General features: G+C 39.4%; 1 non-coding gene across 1 annotated transcript; it reads right to left on the minus strand.

Annotated features, from left to right (window-relative positions):
• Nucleotides 1-2,306: 2,306 nt before the first annotated feature.
• LOC148581489 (small nucleolar RNA R71) lies at nt 2,307-2,410 on the minus strand. Its single transcript, XR_015898182.1, has one exon. It is a non-coding gene; the product is annotated as a small nucleolar RNA R71 (small nucleolar RNA).
• Nucleotides 2,411-10,952: the final 8,542 nt, after the last annotated feature.

Below are 10,952 nucleotides of genomic sequence, written 5' to 3' on the forward strand. Positions count from 1 at the left end.
TCCAGGGCTACCTTTTTCCATTTCCACGTTTAAGCTTCAGTTTAACCTTAAACTGAAGCTTAAACGTGCTTCTACAAAAGGCCTCACTGGAAGTATCTGGCGTTTAAGCTGCAGTTTAAGCTTAAACTGCAACTTAAACGCCACTCTTGGAAAAGGTTTCTGGGCCAATAATCTTGTGGTTTAAGTTACTCTTTGAGCACAAACAATAACTTAAACTTACTCTGGTATGAAACCCAATTGAATATCATGGTTTATGGGATTGGGCCTGAAGGATTGATGAGTTTGAAATCTCAATTTGTTGAGTCATGTGTCATTATTTGATTATCACTAAGTTGGCTCAATGAAATGTTACAGAATTTGGATCAACAACCTCATCAAGATTATGGATCATAAACCCAAGGCAAAAGGAAAGCAAGGAGAGGCCTCAAAGCCCAAGAAGCACAACTGAAGCTCAATATAGAAAGTGTATAAATAGGATAGAATTTAAGTTAGAGAGGACGCTTGGAACTTTTACTTTCACTTTTAGCTAGTTTTCCTTTTCTTGTAATTGCATTCAGAGCTATGATTCACTAAACCCCCTTCATTGGGTTAGGGAGCTCTATTGTAATTCAATGAATCAATAATAGTTTATCTTCTTCTTCAATCTTTTCTCTTGAATTTTGTTAGAAAGCTTCTCGATCTAATTCCATTGAGTAGTTGTCTTGGGAAAGAAACTACTCATACTTGGAATCCTTCGGAGCCTTGGGAAAGGAATGGAGGATTCATGCTAGAGAAGCTTTCTCACAGTGAATTGGATTGGGGTTTGGATGGATATTGTGACATGTAATCCTACCAAATTGTGGTTCATGAAATTGTGTGGTATAATCAGTGATCAAGCATCATCTCTTCTAATGAACATTTAAACCAAGGGATTGGGAATTTGTTTGTTTTTAGAGAGAATTGGTGAGCCAAGGGATTGGGATCCAATCATATAAGATTGCCAAGCAAAATTCAATGAACGCATTGGTTGAGGAAGAGATAAACATGTTTTGATTCGGAGATCTCAATATCTCCTATAACCCAATGAATTCCCCATTTCTGATTTCCACTTTCTCTTTACATTTTGCAACTCAATTCTTGCAATCACCCCATTCCCTTTTAATTTCAGCAATTTACATTCTGCTCTTTAATTCATGCAATTTAAGATTCCGCCATTTAATTTTCTTGTCATTTACTTTTCCCGCCAATTTTACATTCCGCAATTCTCATCTCAAATCTTGATTCCGCTCAACTAGAACACACTTCTAATCCGAATTGCTCACTCAACCAATCCTTGTGGGATTCGACCTCACTCTATTGTGAGTTTTTACTTGACGACGATAACCGGTGCACTTGCCAGAAGGAATTTTGCCGATCGTGCAATTTCCTAAATCGTAGCATAACAAGTTTATGCGCATCAAGTTTATGGCGCCGTTGCCGGGGATTGGTTTTCGATTGACAATTCTCAAATTGGAAGCTAACTAGATTGAGCAATTTTCTCTTGCTTTGTTAATTCTGTTCAAGATACTTGTTGAATTTTAATTTCTGCACTCGGTTACATGCTTTCCTTCTTTATGCCTTTAAATTCATGCAACTAACTCACTGACTCACTAACTGTTTGAATTAATTCCTCAATTGATCTAACCATACTCTTCCATTAACCAAGAGTATTTCACTTGTTTGTGTTTGAGCTGTGTTCTTGTATGACAGGTAGGAGAGGAGAGACATCAACTCCTCCATATACCGAACCAGAGAGGACCCTTCATAGACTTAGAAGGGAAGCAAGAGGGAAGAGAGTAGTGGGAGAAGAGGAATCTGAAGGAGAATCTGAGGACAATTTTGAGGAAGCTTTAGATCTCAACATGGATAGAGAAGTTTACAACCATGAGAGAGCTGATGGAAACGATGCCATTCCTGAGAGGAGGGTTCTTAGTTCATACATAAACCCAACCTCTGGGAATTGTGGTAGTAGCATCCAGAAACCACCCATTCAGGCCAACAATTTTGAGCTCAAGCCACAGCTAATATCACTTGTGGAGAATCATTGTTCCTTTGGAGGAAGTGCTAATGAAGACCCAAACCAACATCTCACAAAATTCCTGAGAATTTGTGACACTGTGAAGTCCAATGGAGTCCAGGAAGATGCCTATAAACTGCTTTTGTTCCCATTTTCACTTAGGGACAAAGCAGCTAAGTGGCTGGAATCATTCCCAAGGGGGAGCCTAACAACATGGGATGAGGTGGAAAGCAAGTTTCTGGCACGTTTCTACCCTCCACAAAAGGTCAATAGGCTTCGATCTGAGGTTCAAACTTTTAGACAACAAGATGGTGAAACTCTCTACGAGGCATGGGAGAGATTCAAGGACTTGACAAGGAAATGCCCACCAAACATGTTCCATGATTGGGTGCAATTGCACATCTTCTATGATGGGCTCTCTTATGAATCAAGGAAGGCTGTAGACCATTCATCAGGAGGTTCATTGAATAGGAAAAAGACTGTGGAAGAAGCCATTGAAGTGATCGAGACAGTGGCTGAGAATGAGTACTACTATGCATCAGAGAGGCACAACACTAAGGGAGTCATGGAGCTGAACCAGGTTGATACAATTCTAGCCCAAAACAAGGTGTTTGCCAAGCAACTAGCAGAGCTTACCAGGCAATTAGAAACAAAGCAAGTGGCTGCAATACACACACAAGATCAAGAGGAAGTAAGCATTGAAGGAGGTGATTGGGATGAGGCTAACTATGTGGGAAACCAACAAAGGCAATCATATGATCCACATTCCAACACTTACAACCCAGGCTGGAGAAACCACCCAAACTTTGGGTGGGGAAACCAACAAACTCAACCACAAAACCACAAACCTTACAACCACAACCAACATAACAATTCCACATACCAAAACTCCAACCAAAGATCATACCAAGCCACACAAAACACTTACCCCCAACCATCATATCATGGCCAAAATAATCAACATACCCAACCTAATCCGAACCAACAATTTCAAGATCAATTAAACCGGATAGAAGGAATGATGGCAACCATGAGTCAAGACATAATTGAATTGAAGAGCTTCAGGGATGATGTGAGAACTACCTTAAGAAACCATGGTGAAAAACTCAAGAGGATGGAATCTCAAGTAGGAGAGCTATCTCAACAGGCACCCAAATCAACTGCAGTGTTCCCTAGTGACACGGAAAAGAATCCTAAAGGGGAACAAAAGAGAGTAAGATGGGAAGAATGCAAGGCCATCACCATATTGAAGGAAGTCTCAGAAGAAGAAGGAATCAGGCCCTCAGAGCAGGAACCAGAAATCTTGAAGGAAGGTGGGGAAGAAGTTAAGCAGGAAGGTGGAACTGAGCAAGCCAAGGAACTACAAAAAGGCATGATGGAAATATACCAACCAAAAGCACCATTTCCTGAAAGGTTAGGAGGAGGTGAAAAAAGGAAAACCTATTCAAGGTTTCTAGAGACATTTAACTCTCTTCATGTAAATATTCCCTTTCTTGAGATTCTTCATCAAATGCCCACACACATCAAGTATTTAAAGGAATTGTTAAGCAAGAAAAGAGTTTTGAAGGGAGGACAAACGGTAACAATGAACAAAGAATGCAGTGCTCTCATCAAGAAGGACACACTCTCTAAGAAAACGGACCCAGGAAGTTTTCATATCCCTTGCATCATAGGGGAAACAAAAATTGACAGAGGATTCTGTGATCTAGGAGCTAGCATAAATGTGATGCCTCTAACTCTTATGAAGAGGCTACAACTGAATGAGGTGAGATCCACTGATGTAATCATACAACTGGCTGACAAAACTCAGAAGCAAGCTGAAGGGGTAGTTGAAAATGTGCTGGTGAAAGTGGGGGATTATTATTTCCCCACAGACTTTGTCATTGTGGACATGGAGGAAAGCTACTTACACCCTATAATTCTGGGCAGACCATTTCTAGCCACTACTAGAGCGCTCATAGATGTAGAACAAGGAGAGCTAATTCTGAGAATACATGATGAACAGCTCATTTTCAAAGTTTTCAAAACTGCATCTGAGCCTGAACCAGAACCTGAAAAGCTTAAGGATGATAGTAGCCATCTGTGTCTGGAGGAAAGTAATCCAGCAGCTGAAACTCTAAAACAGTTCTTGGAAGGCAAACAAGAGCTGCAAGAGTTAAAGCCACAAGAATCAGTGGAAACAGATCAGAAGGATCCTCCTGACATAAGGGTCAATGAAGAAATCCTCAAGAGAAAGGGAAGAGTGATAGGGAGATTGCCAAGAGGGTGGAGAAACAAGAAAATTCCCACTGAAGGTTTTTCTCCGGGAGATAAAGTGATATCAAGTCATTATCTGGAAATTCCACCTGACCTCAAAACCATTCCTTCCCAGCTCCCTCAAGTGTTCACAATCAGGAAAGTTCTTTCTATGGAACATTTAGAGGTCATGAATGAATCAAGTGGGGACGTTTTCATAGTAAGAGGAGAAGACGTCAAGCACTACAATCCACCCTAACAAGGGACAACCGTCAAGCTAGTGACGTTAAAGAAGCGCTTCATGGGAGGCAACCCATGTTTTAATATCCTTATATTTTTTTTGTTTTGTTGTGCATCTAATAAAGCATGGTTTCTTATGCATGAACTTGAATCCTCAGGACAACTTCTTAAAGAGTGCACTGACATTTTGCATATAAAATAAGTTTGGTGTGCCTGAAAGCACCCCAAATTTTATTCAAAATGCATTCAATTTTTAGTGCACAACCAAAAATTAAGTTTGGTGTTCCTCTTTGAACACGGTTTATGAAAAGCAAGAAGTTCCTCTGGATTTCAAAATTCTTGACAAGTATACCACTCGCTTGTTTTAATACTTTGGTTTCAATTACTTAGGGTAGTAACTTTGTTTAGAATCAAAGAGCCAAGGTGACTATGATTTATTAGAATTATGCACACTCATTAAGGACAACCAACATGGATTTCATGTCATTAGGAGACTTTACCAAACACTAAGTTTGGTATCCAAATAATAAGTGTGCATACATGTAGAAGTCACGGCTATAAGCTCATAAAGACAATCATTGATTTACATGTGCAAGTACTATTCATAATTCACATGGACCGAAAAATGATAGCAAACTTGTTTGTTGTGCAGGTACAAAAGAAAAGACAAAAATGGAGGAAAAAGACAAAGGGAGGTACGTGCTTGGTCAAAAAGAAAATTCACAAATCTTTGAAACTAACACATGGGAAAAGGAAGTTCTGCAAGAAAAGAAAGCTACATGTACAACCTAATGCACCCAGAATACTTCCAAGAGAATGAAAAGCAAATCGTCCTTCTCCACAATGCATATATTTACCATCAAGCCACCCTTCACAAACCACCCTAGCCGTCCATTTTTCACTTATGGGCACTATAAAGAATCACTTGGGGAACGAGTCCCACACCACCAATTCTCCTTCATACACATTTTCCTTCATCATAGCATAACTATCTCTTGCCGAAAACAACCTTACCACACTTCCAACAACACTTCTTGCTTTACCTTGTCAACTTTAGCTTGTCACTTACCAAAACTAAAGAACCAATGGCAGCTTCATCTAGCCACAAAAGAAGAAAAGACAAGCAGCCAATGGAGGAAAACAGGGAATTCGATGCATGGAGATACAGATCAGTTTTCCATGAGATTCAAGCCGAATGGATGAGACCTAAAACGGTACTAGCTGAGGTTCCCTTTGACCTTGAAAAGGATGAGTTCACAGGTGTTTGGGAAAAGATCAAAAAGAGGAAGTGGGAGCTCCTGACTAAGCCAATCACTAAAATCAACATCAACTTGGTGAAAGAGTTTTATGCAAATGCAGTAAGGGAGGATCCAACCAAGAAACCCACATACAAAAGCTATGTGAGAGGGGTGGAAGTTGACTTCAGTCCCAAAGCAATCATGAAAACTCTTGGCCTGAAAAACATACATTTCAGCCAAGCAAGTTATGAAGAAAGGATGATAGGAGAACCTGACTATGCAACTATTGCTGAAGACCTTTGTGCCATCAGAGCTGAATGGGTGAGAAAAACAAGAGGGGCTCCAAGAGTCTTGAGAAGGGGAGACCTAACACCTGAAGCTAAAGGGTGGTATGCAATAGTTAGGAGATCCATCCTACCCACTGCAAACTCTTCAGAAATAGTCCCTAAAAGAGCCATCTTGCTACATTGCATTATGGTTGGAGGGGAGATCAAAGTTCATAAACTCATTGCTGAACAGATACAAGAGTTTAGTGAGAAAAGTGACCCTGAATCCTGGCTCCACTTCCCTAGCACTATCATTAGACTATGCATCGATGCCCAAGTACCACTTGAGGATGAAAGACCTAATTGGTTATATCCTGGATTGGCCATAACTGCGCACAGAATGACTCTTGGCCCAACCCCTCCAAGACATACAAGAAGAAGAAATGAAGAAGGGCAACAAGTGGAACCCGAGCAAGAAGCAGAACAAGAAGGACAAGAAGGAGAAGACAGAGAAGAAGAGCAAGAAGAGCAAGCAATTCCAGAAAGAAGACAAAGAATTCCCAGAGACCCCATGGATATGAGCAGAATGCAGGAAATCATGGAAGGAATGTCTCAACAATACATGAGGTCTCAGGAGAGACAAGAGGACTTTCACTTAAAAATGATGGATATACAAAGGAACTTTGAATCAAGATTCTTCGATCTGCAAAGGGAACAAAATTTACACTTACAGGAATCCTTCAGCCACATATGCCAACACCAAGATGCCAATGTTTTGGCAATCAAGGAAGCCACCACTTTACAGAATGCAAGATACTCAGTCCAAGCTGATTACAACATCAGTTCGCAAATCAAGCTTAACTACATAGGGGAACATCTACACAAGATGGACCCAGCATTCCCAGCTTTTGATGAGTATTTCAAAGGGAGGAAAGAAGGAGAAATAAACAAGGCAATGATCCTTGAAAAAGGAGTGGAAGAAACGATGAAAAAGGCTGGATTCTGGAAGAAGCTCATGAGAAAAGACAAAGGAAGCACAAGTGGTCAAAAAGAGGCAGGAAGCAAGAAGAAGCAGGATCCTAAGAATTAAGAAGAACCAAGCAATAAATAAGAGGTGGTCTCGTTCCTTAATAATCAAATGATAATTGGTGAATTGTCTTTATGAGCTTTCTTTCATTATGAGTCATTTAAGTTTTAATGTGAAGTTTCTAGTATGTGTGTTTGTTATTTGCTTTGAATAAAGTGAATGCCTGGATGTTTGGATATAACTTCACCTTCTTAAACAAGTGCGTGCCATGCTTGTTCTGTTTCCAAAAATAAAAGAAAAGTTTGAACAAAAGTAACTTGGCTAAATTAGTGACAAATCAAGTAGAATTAAGTGGTGGTATGCATGCTTGATTGTTTAGTCAGATCACTGGAATTAGAGTGTAGAATTATCATTTTTTTTTTAGAAAGTGAAAATTGTCTATGGATCTTGATGAATAAATGTCTTTGGCCATGAAAAAGAAAGAAAAAGAAAGAGAAAAAGCCAAAGGGCAACCAAAAAGCAAAAAAAAAAATTGAGAAAATAAGCTAGGTACCAATGGTTTGAACTTCTGAGACAAATGCCTGTGGTGTTTATGTATTAAGGATATGCTTGGATGAATAGGTTCTGAGGAGTGTTTCAACACTTGGTAACTTGGGTTAACTAACCCGGGATTATCAACCAAAAGTCCATTATCAAGAGCAACCTAAATACAAAACATTTAGTCACACAAAGAGGTGCTGGGCACCAATGTCTCAAGAAGAAATGTGAACTAAAATGCCTAAAGTGGATATGTGTAGTGCACTTATAAGAAAAAGAAAATGCCAAAGGCTTGTGCAACACATGACACTAAGCAAACAAGGAGCAAAGGAGCTCTAAGAAAAAGAAAAGAAAACAAAGAAGAGAAAAGTGCCAAAGACATAAGAATAACAAGAGGCCATAGCAATGTTTGATGGATGCAATGAAAAAGTGATAATCTTACCTGATAAGTATGAAAAAGTGATGCTGCAACTTTCTGCATAAAACCCTTCTGATGAACTTCAGATGCTTGCTAATATAGCCAATGTAATTGCTTTCTGTTTCATACTTTCTTCTCAAATAATTCAGGACTTGCTTAGGGACAAGCAAGTATTAAGTTTGGTGTTGTGATGCCAGGGCATCATAGGCTAGTTTCACTAGCATTTTTCTGTTAGTTTTAGTTGTTTTATGCATTTTCTTGAGCTTTAAGTAACCAAGAAGGGTTAAAAGAGTAACAAAGCAATGAACCATCCAAACAGTATGATTTTGATGCAAATTCCATGAGTTTTTAGTTATATTACTTGAATGCTATGAATGGAAGATTTCTCATGAAATTTTGCAAGACTTTGATGCAATTGTTTGGATGATTTCAGGGAAGAAGAGGCTAGGCAAGGAAGCAACAAAATCAATAAAGGAAGCTTGAATATCACATGTGGAGTTTAAGTTCCAGTTTAAGCCTAAACTGGAGCTTAAACGCCAAAAATCATGAAGGATAAGAAATGCTGGAATTGAAGTTTAACCTCCAGTTTGACCTCAAACTGGAGGTTAAACGCCAGGAGTGGGAAGAGCACCAGGGAGCCATTTCCACGTTTAAGCTCCAGTTTGACCTCAAACTGGAGCTTAAACGTGTTCGACCAAGAACTTTCCTCCAGGGTTGCTTTCTCCATTTCCACGTTTAACCTCCAGTTTGACCTCAAACTGGAGGTTAAACGTGTTCGACACCTCCAGGGCTACCATTCTAAGCTTCCACGTTTAACCTCCAGTTTGACCTCAAACTGGAGGTTAAACGTGTTCGACCTCCAGAATGCCTCCTTCCTTTTCCACGTTTAACCTCCAGTTTAACCTTAAACTGGAGGTTAAACGTGTTCGACCTCCAGGGCTGCCCTTCCTATTTCCACGTTTAAGCTTCAGTTTAACCTTAAACTGAAGCTTAAACGTGTTCGACTACATTACTCTCCAGGGCTACCTTTTTCCATTTCCACGTTTAAGCTTCAGTTTAACCTTAAACTGAAGCTTAAACGTGCTTCTACAAAAGGCCTCACTGGAAGTATCTGGCGTTTAAGCTGCAGTTTAAGCTTAAACTGCAACTTAAACGCCACTCTTGGAAAAGGTTTCTGGGCCAATAATCTTGCGGTTTAAGTTACTCTTTGAGCACAAACAATAACTTAAACTTACTCTGGTATGAAACCCAATTGAATATCATGGTTTATGGGATTGGGCCTGAAGGATTGATGAGTTTGAAATCTCAATTTATTGAGTCATGTGTCATTATTTGATTATCACTAAGTTGGCTCAATGAAATGTTACAGAATTTGGATCAACAACCTCATCAAGATTATGGATCATAAACCCAAGGCAAAAGGAAAGCAAGGAGAGGCCTCAAAGCCCAAGAAGCACAACTAAAGCTCAATATAGAAAGTGTATAAATAGGATAGAATTTAAGTTAGAGAGGACGCTTGGAACTTTTACTTTCACTTTTAGCTAGTTTTCCTTTTCTTGTAATTGAATTCAGAGCTATGATTCACTAAACCCCCTTCATTGGGTTAGGGAGCTCTATTGTAATTCAATGAATCAATAATAGTTTATCTTCTTCTTCAATCTTTTCTCTTGAATTTTGTTAGAAAGCTTCTCGATCTAATTCCATTGAGTAGTTGTCTTGGGAAAGAAACTACTCATACTTGGAATCCTTCGGAGCCTTGGGAAAGGAATGGAGGATTCATGCTAGAGAAGCTTTCTCACAGTGAATTGGATTGGGGTTTGGATGGATATTGTGACATGTAATCCTACCAAATTGTGGTTCATGAAATTGTGTGGTATAATCAGTGATCAAGCATCATCTCTTCTAATGAACATTTAAACCAAGGGATTGGGAATTTGTTTGTTTTTAGAGAGAATTGGTGAGCCAAGGGATTGGGATCCAATCATATAAGATTGCCAAGCAAAATTCAATGAACGCATTGGTTGAGGAAGAGATAAACATGTTTTGATTCGGAGATCTCAATATCTCCTATAACCCAATGAATTCCCCATTTCTGATTTCCACTTTCTCTTTACATTCTGCAACTCAATTCTTGCAATCACCCCATTCCCTTTTAATTTCAGCAATTTACATTCTGCTCTTTAATTCATGCAATTTAAGATTCCGCCATTTAATTTTCTTGTCATTTACTTTTCCCGCCAATTTTACATTCCGCAATTCTCATCTCAAATCTTGATTCCGCTCAACTAGAACACACTTCTAATCCGAATTGCTCACTCAACCAATCCTTGTGGGATTCGACCTCACTCTATTGTGAGTTTTTACTTGACGACGATAACCGGTGCACTTGCCGGAAGGAATTTTGCCGATCGTGCAATTTCCTAAATCGTAGCATAACAAGTTTATGCGCATCACCAGAAACCCCTTTATCACTGGGCGTTTTTCTGAACGCCCAGGATGCTGCAATTCTAGCGTTAAACGCCCAGAATGGTACCCATTCTGGCGTTTAACGCCCAAAATGCCCTTTACTGGCGTTTTCTTGCCAGCAAGCTCCTTTTTTCTGCTTTTTGCACTGAATCCTTCTGTAACTCTGTGAATTCCTTCAATTTTGGTGATTAACCTTTGAAAAAAAATGTATATCAAACTTCTACAAGTATTAATTAAAACAAATAACTTGCTAATGGTTGGGTTGCCTCCCAGCAAGTGCTTCTTTATTGTCTTTAGCTGGACCTTTACTGAGCTTCATTCAAGCCTCAGTTTTGAGCATTCTTGCTCAAAATTGCTTTCAAGATAATGTTTGATTCTCCGTCCATTAACAATGAACTTTTTGTCAGAATCAATATCTTGAACAGCAGAACTTTTTGTCCTGGCTCAAAGACTCTGGATGACAATTTCTTGTCATGCCACTTTTTTGCTT

The sequence above is a fragment of the Arachis ipaensis genome, chromosome B10 (assembly GCF_059453495.1).
Source record: "Arachis ipaensis isolate K30076 ecotype BB chromosome B10, ASM5945349v1, whole genome shotgun sequence".
NCBI lineage: Eukaryota > Viridiplantae > Streptophyta > Magnoliopsida > Fabales > Fabaceae > Arachis > Arachis ipaensis.